The sequence below is a fragment of the Sus scrofa genome, chromosome 15, assembly GCF_054392235.1.
Source record: "Sus scrofa isolate SSC_HxYL_T2T_F1_AM1 chromosome 15, Sscrofa_HxYL_maternal_Yorkshire_Landrace_v2.0, whole genome shotgun sequence".
NCBI classification, from domain to species: domain Eukaryota; kingdom Metazoa; phylum Chordata; class Mammalia; order Artiodactyla; family Suidae; genus Sus; species Sus scrofa.
This window is the reverse complement of record NC_139397.1, coordinates 120,380,892-120,393,386: the sequence shown is the minus strand read 5'-3', so window position 1 is coordinate 120,393,386 and position 12,495 is coordinate 120,380,892. Positions and strand designations below refer to the sequence as shown.

Below are 12,495 nucleotides of genomic sequence, written 5' to 3'. Positions count from 1 at the left end.
TGTTTATGTCACCCTGTGAGTAGACGCATGTGGATCATGTTGTGTTGAGAGAGGATACACAGATTTCATCAGATTCTTACAGGAATACATGACTGTTATTGAAAAGGAGAGAATCACCAGCCTAAGTGAAAGATCTTTAGATTTAACGTTTATAATGTTCCAGGATTCCCATCATCAATAAATGACGAGCTAAGATCACTGCAAAGAACCAGATCCCAGGACATATACAGCATCATACTTTGGTATGCAGCAGAAATACCTGTACTTCCCATTTTGCCACATACAATATTAAAAAGTCAACTATTCACAGGACTAGATTTAATAAAATTAATTTTTGTTGTTTCAGAGATATTTTTAGGGTAAACTTGGTGGCTTTTTTGTTTGGGGTTTTTTTTTTAATTGCTTATTCTTAGTGATCACAATGAAACTAGTACAGTTTGGTGCCACCACCTTGATTTGTGCTAAAGAATAAGCAGTTTTACGCACTACTGCTTTTGCACAATCAATGCAAATATCAAAATAACAAAAACAAACAAAAAAAAGCAAAACAACATCCTAGAGCTATGATGAAAATGTGTTTGGGAGTTCCCGTCGTGGCGCAGTGGTTAGCGAATCTGACTAGGAACCATGAGGTCGCGGGTTCGGTCCCTGCCCTTGCTCAGTGGGTTAACAATCCGGCGTTGCCGTGAGCTGTGGTGTAGGTTGCAGACGCGGCTCGGATCCCGCATTGCTGTGGCTCTGGCGTAGGCCAGTGGCTACAGCTCTGATTCGACCCCTAGCCTGGGAACCTCCATATGCCGTGGGAGCGGCCGAAGAAATAGCAAAAAAAAAAAAAAATGTGTTTGACCTCAAAGATCTTTTACAAGGGTTGTCTTAGGGACTCTCCCAGGGTCCTTATTTAAGGCTTTAAAGACTTAAATTAATTTTAAAAGTCTGTGAAACCCATGTGACATAATAAATACATAAGTTACTGTGTAAAAAAAGTCTCTTCCACCTCCCACACTTCCCCACCTGCTCCTCTTGAGCATCAGAGAGGACTGGAGTCTCAACCAACTACATTATAGTCTGGCTATGGTCCAACATTAGCTTAATCAAGTCCTGGCAACTTTTAGGCATTACAGCCTTATTCCTAAAAGAGAGGAACCACAGGCAAAATTGTGTTAACAATAGAGCTCTTTACTAAAAAAGTACTCTTAAATCCTTTGGCTGCATGTTCATTTTAAGCAACCTCTCTATTTCCAACATTTTGCTGCATTTAATTACAGAGCAATCCTAAAAGGAAAATGTAGATAGTCTTGAAAGCATTCAGCAACGAAAATTAATTTAAGAAGCTGGGTTAATTACTATGTTGAGACTTCTTGGTTGCTGCTACATGATCCCTTATTCTGGCACTTCAAAAAATTTTTGAATACTATACATATTAAAGATTAACATTTGGTTCACCTTTTTGCTTTAAAAATAAAACTCAAAAGACACTACCCATTTATATTAACTTAAAATGTTATGTAATGAAGATATACTATTGACTTATACCAATGAGAACACTGAGAAAATACATATATACTTAATATATACAATATATTTTAATGATTAGCAACCTATACAGAAGACAAAGCCATTTTCACTGGCATGTGAAACTTGAAATCAATGTGGCCTTACTGAAAGATAGCTCCAAAATCCATTAACAAAACAAAATCATTTCTAACTACTCTCATTTCACAATACCTTTCCCTTAAAAGGCTTCTTCAAAATTCTTAGTAAACTGTAACTTTATCAGGTACCAGAAAAATTTGTACCCTCTTATCGTTTAAAAAAAAAACTATAGCTGATAAAAACAAAACTCTCTAATTCACTTTTAGAATCATATTCCTTTCAGGTATTGCAACCAGATGCCATCCAATTTTATGCTTATGTAACGGGAAAGATGAGATATGAGGTACTACTGGCAATCTTCACCAGTTCCCCTCCACTGTGATGGGTGACAAGCAAACAAAAGACATTTGCATACTCAACAGGTTGTGTGACATCTAACTGAAAGAAAGCTGCCAACCCTTGCTTGGCTTAGACAATAAGAATGTTATAAAATGTTCATTTCATTGTATGCCCTTTCAAAAAATTTCAAAGTTTTTGATTGTGGCATGTATTATTTTGAACTACTTGTATCTTTTTAAGATACTAGTTTAAAACTACTTAATTGAAATCAAGCATAATTTAGGAGGATTCAAAATTCAGTATTAGAATTAGAGATTGTAAAAAAAAGAATTAGAGATTGTAGAAGTAGAATTAACTAATTTAAGTAAGAAAAATTCTGAATTTACATAAATAAAAGAACAAAACACTAATCAAAAAATTTTCACAATTAGTAACTAAATTAAAAATTGAGAGAATTTCTAGTGATAAAGCTTAAGATTTTAAAACTATACTATTCAGCTAATTTATCTTGAGACCTGATCCTAAGTATCATTTTTTTTTTCTTTGCTTTTTTTGCTTTCTAGGGTGTACCAGGGCATATGGAGGTTCCCAAGCTAGAGGTTGAATCAGAGCTGCAGTTGCCAGCCCACAGTCACAGCAACAAGGGATCTGAGCTGCATCACAGCTCACGGCAACTCCAGATCCTCAACCCACTAAGCAAGGCCAGGGATCGAACCCACATCCTCCTAAATACCAGTCAGGTTCATAACCCACTGAGTCACAACAGGAACTCCATTAAGTATCACTTTTATAGTACAACCATTATACTCTTTAACCATGGAAAGACAGTGAAGTATGCTATTATTATATCCTACAAAAATGTAAGACCATTTCCTGTTAGCACTCTAAAAAGAACTTACTTTTCAGTCAAGCTGTAGCTTAAAGCTATCTTTATATAATTTAACATGAAATTAATTCTGCAGTGAAAGATACCGCATTAAATGTTAACTAGAGCCACCAGGCAGCTGAGAAATGGCAGGATATATATACTTTGGGCACACCTGCGGCATGTGGAAGTTCCCTGGACAAGCGTCAAACTCCAGCCACAGGTGTAACCCAAGCCACAGCAGTGACAACACTGGCTCCTTAACCCACTGAGCCACGAGGGAACTCCAGCAGGATATTTTATATTCTATACCTTCATTTAAGCATCCTTTCAACCTGCCTAAGTAGGCAGAATAGAAAAATCATTAGGAATACATCAGGAAGAGCAGCAAGCTTAGCATTAAGAGTGAAAAAACCACAAGGGAATTTGATCTCCATAACTGTATTTTTTTTTTCACCCATCACTGTTTTAAAGATGTATCAGTGGTGCCATGGATAAATTTATTTATTGATTTATTTATTTGTCTTTTGTCCTTTTAGGGCTGCACCCGCCGCATATGGAGGCTCCCAGGCTAGGGCTCCAATCACAGCTGTTGCTGCCCACCTAAGCCAGAGCCACAGCAATGCCAGATGTGAGCCACATCCGCAATCTACACAACAGCTCACGGCAACACCAGATCCCTAACCCACTGAGAAAGGCCAGGGATCAAACCAGCAACCTCATGGTTCCTAGTCGGATTCGTTTCCGCTGTGCCACGACAGGAACTGCACTATGGGTAAATTTAGTTCATTTCTGTTGATAACCTGTGTACTATTCCAGCATATGGGTGCACCCCATTTCATGTAAGTCTTTTTTTTTTTTTATCCCACAGTTGTGTCTGCAGCATATGGAAGTTCCCAGGCTAGGGGTCAAATCAGAGCTGCAGCTGAGGCCTACACAACAGCAACGCCAGATCAGAGCCACACCTGCGACCTGTACCACAGCTCACAGCAACACCTATTCCTTAACCCACTGAGCAGGGCCAGGGACTGAACTCACATCCTCAAGGATACTAGTTGGGTTCGTTAACTACTGAGTCACGACAGGAACTCCAACAGAACTAACTTAATTGTGTGATAGTCATGTTTACTTACACTGTAACTATTAGCATCATTTTTTGCACCTAGATTAGTTGGTAATTTTGAAGTATTCCCAAATAAATAGAACTTCTATAGTACTTTAGTAGATCCCCAAGCCATTATATGAAACCTTTATAACCAAATGTGTTTTGAATACCCAATTTTTCCAGATTTTAGAAAGCATAGTGTGCATATGCCATGTTTTGCACAACATTCTCAGCATATTTGGGAAGCTCCCAGTAATTAAATCTATCAGTATTTCTTCAACAAAAAGCATAAATATTCACACTTATGTAAAAACTGTAAATATCTTTATAGCTATTCAAATTTGTTCAACCATCAAACGAGTATGCTGCAAGCTCACGAAATAGTTTGGGATTTTTTGTTTGGTTTTTGTTTTGCACCACAGTGGGAACTCTAACAAAACAGTTTTGATACTCAGTTTTAAATTTCAAAATTGCCTAAGAGATTGCAAACCTGTAAGAACTAACATTTGGCTAGCATTTTCACATCTTTAATTGAAATGAATTATACATAATACCTTAGGTACTGAAGCTTAACAGAGTTAAGCAAACATCACACACATTTAATAAGAACCTAAAAAGCAGGTCTGGAAGTTCCTGTCGTAGCTCAGTGGTTAATGAATCCAACTAGGAACCATAAAGTTGTGGGTTCCATCCCTGGCCTCGTTCAGTGGGTTAAGGATCCAGCACTGCTGTGAGATGTGGTGTAGGTTGCAGACGCGGCTCGGATCCTGCATTGCTGTGGCTGTGGTATAGGCCGGCGGCTACAGCTCCGATTAGACCAGTAGCCTGGGAACCTCCATATGCTGTGGGAGCGGCCCTAGAAATGGTAAAAAGACCAAAAATAAATAAATAAAATAAAAAGCAGGCTACAGCTCCAAATCAACCCCTAGCCTGGGAACCTCCATGTGCCACAGGTGAGGCCCTAAAAAAAAGAAAAAAAAAATGTGTAACTGAATTCACTGAATAAAATAAAAACCCACCTATCCACTGACATAAACAAAGGAATAAACTAAATAAAGAGAAAAGAAAGTTCTTCCTTATAGTAGAATAACAATAAATGTGCAAGAAGGTATTTTATTTCTAGGTTTAAGAAAAAAAATCACTATTTGTCAAGAATGATCAATGAATGCTGAAACTAGTCTATTGAAAAAAGAATATTCAGAGTCTCAAAAGTCTCTTCACAAGTTGCTTTTATTTTATTTTGCCTTTTGTCATTTTAGAGCCACACCCACAGCATATGGAGGTTCCCAGGCTAAGGGTCAAATTGGAGCTGTAGCCACCGGCTATAGCCATAGCCACAGCCACAGCAACATGAGATCCCAGCCACATCTGCAACCTACACCACACAGTTCACAGCAACACCAGGATCCTTAACCCACTGAGCACAAGGCCAGGGATCAAACCCGTGTCCTCATGGATACTAGTCGGGTTTGTTAACCACTGCGCCAGGATGGGAACTCCGCAAGTTGCTTTTAAATTACAAAGGGGAAAATAGTAACTTTATTTGACAGACATTACCTTAATGAAGTGATAAAAGTTAACATCAGGAGTTCCCGTCGTGGCGCAGTGGTTAACGAATCCGACTAGGAACCATGAGGTTGCGGGTTCGATCCCTGCCCTTGCTCAGTGGGTTAACGATCCGGCGTTGCCGTGAGCTGTGGTGTAGGTTGCAGACGCGGCTCGGATCCCGCGTTGCTGTGCCTCTGGCGTAGGCCGGTGGCTACAGCTCCGATTCAACCCCTAGCCTGGGAACCTCCATATGCCGCGGGATCGGCCCAAGAAATAGCAACAACAACAACAAAACAACAACAACAAAAAAAGACAAAAGACAAAAAAAAAAAAAAAAAAAAAAAAAAACATCAACAGTAAAGAGGCAATTTGACATTATGTGCCCCTGATAGAATGGGACAGGACAGCAGAACCCAGTATTACTTCTGTGGCATTTCTGCCAAAATGCATTATCTGGCTCTGATAATCAGAAAAAACAAGATAAATTCTTTTTTCTTTCTTTTTTTTTTTTTTTTTTTTTTTAGAGCCACACCTGCAGCATACAGAAGTTCCCAGGCTAGGGGTCAAATGAGAGCTGCAGTTGCTGACCCATACCACAACCACAGCAACTCTAGACCTGAGCCACAACTTCAACCTACACCTCAGCTCATGGCAACACCAGATCCTTAACCCCCCTGAGCAAGGCCAGGGATTGAATCTGCATCCTCATGGATACTAGTCAGGTTTGTTACAACTGAGCCACAAGGGGAACTCCCCACAAGATAAATTCAAAATGAGAGACATTTTACAAAATAACAGACCTTTACTCTTCAAAAATGTCAGATCATAAAAGACAAAGAAAGACTGAAGGAACTAACACAGATTAAAGGAGTATAAATAGACAAAACTAAATGTAATGCATGATCCTGGATTTGACTCTCATAACAAATTTTTTTTTTGTCTTTTCAGGGCTGCATCTGTGGCATATGGAGGTTCCCAGGCTAGGAGTCGAATCCAAACTGTAGCTGCCAGCCTACACCACGGTCACAGCCATGCCAGCTCTGAGCCGTGGCTGCAAACTACAGTTCAAACCTGTGTCCTCATGGATAGTAGTCAGGCTTGCTTCCACTGAGCCATGATGGGAACTCCTCTTAGAACAATTAATGATATTTGAAGTTCTCTAGATTAGAAAGTGTTTTTTTTTTTTTTGCCTTTTTGCCTTTTTTTTTTTTTTGCTATTTCTTTGGGCCACTCCCTCGGCATATGGAGGTTCCCAGGCTAGGGGTTGAATCGGAGCTGTAGCCACTGGCCTCCGCCAGAGCCACAGCAACGCGGGATCCGAGCCACGTCTGCAACCTACACCACAGCTCATGGCAATGCTGGATCGTCAACCCACTGAGCAAGGGCAGGAACTGAACCCGCAACCTCATGGTTCCTAGTCGGATTTGTTAACCACTGCGCCACAACGGGAACTCCAGAAAGTGGTATTATACCAATATTAATTTCCTGATTTTGATAATTGCATTGTGGTTATATAAGAAAATGTCTTTTTTTGGAAATACACTGACATACTTTGGAGTAAATGAGCAAGCTGTCTATAATTTACTCTCAAATATTTCAGAAAAATAAAATATAAATAGAGAAAATTATAAAACAAATGTAGTAAAATATTAACATTTGGGGAAGCTAGGAATTCTTCCCCATACATAGAGAAATTTTTTGTGTTATTCCCATAATTGTTTTTTAAGTCTAAAATAATTTCAAAATAAAAAGCTTTAAAAAATTGTCATTACCCATTCTCTGACATAAACCATACAAATGTTTTATTAGGTCAGCCTCCCAAGGCAATAGAAATAAAACCAAAAATTAACAAATGGGACCTAACTTTAAGTTTTAGCACAGCAAAAGAAACCTTAACAAAAATGAAAAGACAACCTATGGAAGAGGAGAAAACAGTTGCAAACAATGCAACCAACAAAAGCTTAATCTCCAAAATATACACATAACCCATAAAACTCAACAACAACAACAAAACCCAATCGAAAAATAAGCAGAAGAGGAATTCCCACTGTGGCGCAGCAGAAACGAATCCGACAAGGAACCATAAGGTTGTGGGTTTGATCCCTGGCCTCACTCAGTGGGTTAAGGATCCGGCATTGCTGTGAGCTGTGGTATGGGTTGCAGATGTGGCTTGGATCTGGAGTTGCTGTGGCTCTGGCTAGGCCGGCAGCTACAGCTCCAATCAGACCCCTAGCCTGGGAACCTCCATGTGCCACAAGTGTGGCCCTAAAAAAAAGACAAAAAAAAAAAAAATTAGGCAGAAGGTCTGAATAAACATTTCTCCAAGGAGACATATGGATGACCGTAGGCACATAAAAAGATGCTTGCTAGAGAAACATAAATCAAAACTACAATGAGGTACCACCTCATACCAGTCACAACGGCATTAGAATGTCAACAACTAACAAATGCTGAGAGGGTGTGGAGAAAAGGGAACCCTCCTACACTGTTGGTGGGAATGTAAATTTTCCCAGCCATTGGGTATGGCCACTATGGAAAACAGTATGGAGGTTCCTCAGAAAATTAATATAGAACTATCACACTCCTAGGTATATATCTGGACAAAAGTGTAATTCAAAAAGGATGAATGCACCCACATGTTCACAGCAGCACTATTCACAATAGCCAGCCAAGACATGGAAACAACCTAAATATCCATCGACAGATGAATGCATTAAAAAGACATGGTACATAGACAATGGAATATTATTCGGTTTTAAAAAAAGAACAAAATAATGCCATCTACGGCACCATGGATGCAACTAGAGATGATCAGACTAAGTGAAGTGAGAAAGGGAAAGCCAAATACTATATGATATCACTGATATGTGTAATCTAAAATATGGCACAAATGAACCTATCTACAAAACAGACTCACAAATACAGAAAACAGACTTGTGGCTGCCAAGGGGGAGGGGAGAGGGAGTGGGATGGACTGGGAATTTGGGATTAGTAGATGCAAAATATTACATTTAAAATGGATAAGCAGGAGTTCCCATCGTGGCGCAGTGGTTAACGAATCCGACTAGGAACCATGAGGTTGCGGGTTCGGTCCCTGCCCTTGCTCAGTGGGTTAACGTTCCGGCGTTGCCGTGAGCTGTGGTGTAGGTCGCAGATGCGGCTGGGATCCTGCGTTGCTGTGGCGCTGGTGTAGGCTGGTGGCTACAACTCCGATTAGACCCCTGGCCTGGGAACCTCCATATGCCGCGGGAGCGGCCCAAGAAATGGCAAAAAAGACAAAAAAAATAAAATAAAATAAAAAATAATAAAAAATAAAATAAAATGGATAAGCAATGAGGTCCTACTGTATATCATGGAGAACTATATCCAATCTCTAGGGATAGAACATGATGGATAGTATAAGGAGGAGAATGTATATATGTATATGACTGGATCACTCTGCTGTACAGCAGAAATTAATGCAACTTTGTAAATCAACTATACTTTAACAAAAAATAAATAAAAATAATTCCCAAAACACCTGCCAAAAAAAAAAAAACATTGCTAACAACATCACTAACAGCTAGACCTAAAAGAGCAATCCCTTCCGCCAGTGCAGTGAGGCTCTTTAGTCCAAAAATACTCTATGTCAGCAAAGTATCCAAAGAACCAGTTCATAGGAGGGTAAAAAGAATAAAGGCACATGAGAGAGTATGACTGTTAAAGAGCAAGATACTTATGGATACTTTCAGGCAACATTTCAAATTGCAGTAGTTATGGATTATAAAGAACTATGAGTAAAATAAAAAGGACTGGTTTGGTGGCAAATGAAAATGCAATAACTTTCACTGAACACAAAAGGTTAGCTGGAAAAACAGCAAGTTGCAAAAAAGAGCTCAAAATAGCAAGGATATGGCAAGTGATTATGGCTGAAATCCTTTTTGTTCAGAACTTGGAAGGAGTATGGTATCTTCTATTGGACTTATTAGTAGTAGCTCTCTTCATCTGGATACTGAGCACGGTGTAAGATATCCTCGTCAAACTTGATGTTAAATCAAAAGCCAAACTTACCAATCTGTGGGGGTTATCTCTTCACTAGCAAGTATTGAACTAAATAGATAAGCACTTTTATGTCATCAGGTCAAATTTCTAAATGCAGCTTTTGTGCTCATCTGAAAGAAGACAAAAATTACTACTCTTCTGGAATATACAGAAGGCAGATGGCAAATACATTATTTTCAGGATCAAAAAAAATTACTTAGCACATTAAAAAGAAAGGAAATTCTGATATATGCTAAAACATGAATGAACCTGGAGGATATTATAGTAAGTGAAATAATCCGGTCACAAAAAGACAAATATTGTGTAATTACACTTACATGAGATATTCAGAGTAGTCAAAATTAAAGACAGAAAGTAAAATGGTGGTTTCCAGGGACTAGGGAATGGGGAGTTACTGTTTAATGGGTATAGAGTGCAGTTTCAGTTGGTTTCAGTTTTACCAGATAAAAAGAGTTATGGAGATGGATGGTGGTGATGGTTGCACAACATTCTGCATATATTTAATGCATCTGAACTGTACACTTAAAAATGATTAAGATGGTAAGTTTGGTTATGTGTATTTTACCACAATAAAAAGAACTGAATAATAGTGAATTATATCTAAATTTTTTTTAAAAGCAATGAATGAATCAATTGGGGGGAAAAAAACCACTTAAATCCTTTCTAAAGATTATTTTGAAAATCATGATTAACTGATGTGTTTATGGAAATTCATTAACCTCTATTTTTAGGATTTGTGTGCTTTTTCATGTTTATATTATACTTCAAAAACCATACAATAAAGCATATTTAATAAAAACTTTACTTACAAAAGAAAGCAACATAGCTGCTACCTTAATTGAATTCTTTCCCTTCTACACCAATGTTTGTCCTTACGTGGTAACTCTTAGGTACAGCTATTCTAGCCATTGAAAGAAGTTATTTAACTCAATAATTTATAATTTCACACCTGTCAGAAATAATCAAATCAAGAAATAGGTATTCGGGAGTTCCTGGCCTGGAGCAGTGGAAACAAATCTGACTAGGAACCATAAGGTTGTAGGTTTGATCCCTGGCCTCACTCAGTGGGTTAAGGATCTGGCATCGCCATGAGCTGTGGTGTAGGATGCAGATGTGGCTCGGATCCTGGGTTGCTATGGCTCTGGAATAGACTGGTGGCTACAGCTCTGATTGGACCCCTAACCTGGGAACCTCCCTATGCCTCGAATGCAGCCCTAAAAAGACAAAAAGACAAAAAAAAGAAAGAAAGAAATAGGTTTTCGGACTCACAGACATAAAGAACAGACTCGTGGCTCTATCAAAGGGGATACATAAGGGAGTAGGATGGATGGGGAGTTTAGGGTTAGTAGATACAAACTACTACATTAATATGGATAAATAACGAGGTCCTACTTTACAGCACAGGGAACTATCTTGAGTCTCCTGAGATAGACCATGATCAAAGATAATATGAGAGAAAGAATGTATACATTATGACTGGGTCACTGTGCTAAAGAGCAGAAATTAGAAACACTGTAAATCAAATATACTTTAAAAAAACTTTTAAATAGTTTTTCTTCGAAGTACTTTTTTCTGAATACTTTTTAAAATTATTGTAATGCTAACAGCCTAACTCCAGAAGTGATTACTGTTTCATTTAGAAAATTATTTAGAAAAGTTATCAGGGAGTTCCCGTCGTGGCGCAGTGGTTAACGAATCCGACCAGGAACCATGAGGTTGGGGTTCGATCCTTGGCCTCGCTCAGTGGGTTAAGGATCTGGCATTGCCGTGAGCTGTGTGTGGTATAGGTCGCAGACACAGCTCGGATCTGGCATTGCTGCGGCTCTGGCATAGGTCAGTGGTTACAGCTCTGATTAGACCCCTAGCCTGGGAACCTCCATATGCCACAGGAGCGGCCCTAGGAAAGACAAAAAAAAAAAAAAAAAAAAAGACAAATTCATGTAGAATTTTAATATTAGACAAAATTAGTAGAAAACCTAAACAGTAGTATCAGTAAATTCAGTGTAATGAATATCAAGCTTAAGAATTACCATTCAGCCTACATTAAACACTAATTTACAGGATCACAAGTCAGGATGGTGACAAAAAAGGCACAATAGGGCTTTTGGAATTCTGTTAATATACAGGGTACTGGTTATATGCATATTTTTAATCAGTGAAAATTTATTTCTGAAACTTCATCATGCTATGCATTTAGAATCTATGCATGTACCTTAAAAAAATCAAGTATGGACAGAATTTGGCTCTTAAAAGCTAATCTGCAATTTGTTGGTCTTCCTTTTCTTTATGACTCTATAATCCTTAATATGTAAAATAACTCTTATTTTTCAAAATCAAAGGCCTGAGAAATGATAGTAATGGTGCTTCCCTCCCCTGAAAAAGGTACTAATTCATTGACAAGTCTCTTAATCCAAGATAGTTTTTAAAGGAATATGAAAATTTCCTGTAGAGAAAAAAAAATTTAATATATTGGGATACTGTAGGCTAGAAAAGCTACTTCTGAGGACATTAAAAAACAAACAAAAAACCCTGATTGAAAATCTTTCTTTAAATTCATACTCTCTATGGAATTGCCGTTGTGGCTCAGCAGAAACTAATCTGACTAGTATCCATGAGGAGGCAGGTTCAATCCCTGGCCTCACTCAGTGGGTTAAGGATTCGGTGTTGCCGTAAGCTGTGGTGTAGTTCAAAGACGCAGCTCAGATCTAGTGCTGCTATGGCGGTGATGTAGGCCAGCAGCTACAACTCAGATTTTACCCCTAGTCTGGGAACCTCCATTTGCCCCAAGTGCTTCCCTAAAAAGACCAAAAAAAAAAAAAAATTATACTCTGTATATCTACCAGCTTTCAAATAATAAAAGGCAAAGCAACTGAAGCTACATCTCTGGTGAATTTTTAGATGTCTACAAATGAAAACAGTTAACTGTAAACTTCTGCTGCTGAGGTATCAGATTAGGAAAATCAACACTGCCAGCTGTGTCAAGTCTTCTGGCAGTTAGCTGTAA

General features: G+C 38.6%; 1 protein-coding gene and 1 long non-coding RNA gene across 2 annotated transcripts in view; one reads left to right on the top strand and one right to left on the bottom strand.

Moving 5' to 3' along the window:
- Positions 1–12,495, bottom strand: part of BMPR2 (bone morphogenetic protein receptor type 2) — a 168,203-nt gene that overhangs the window by 122,745 nt on the left and 32,963 nt on the right. The gene's annotated exons all lie outside the window — the stretch shown is intronic.
- LOC146396094 (uncharacterized) lies at positions 5,946–11,364 on the top strand. Its single transcript, XR_014828951.1, has 2 exons — positions 5,946–6,698; positions 8,788–11,364. It is a non-coding gene; the product is annotated as an uncharacterized LOC146396094 (long non-coding RNA).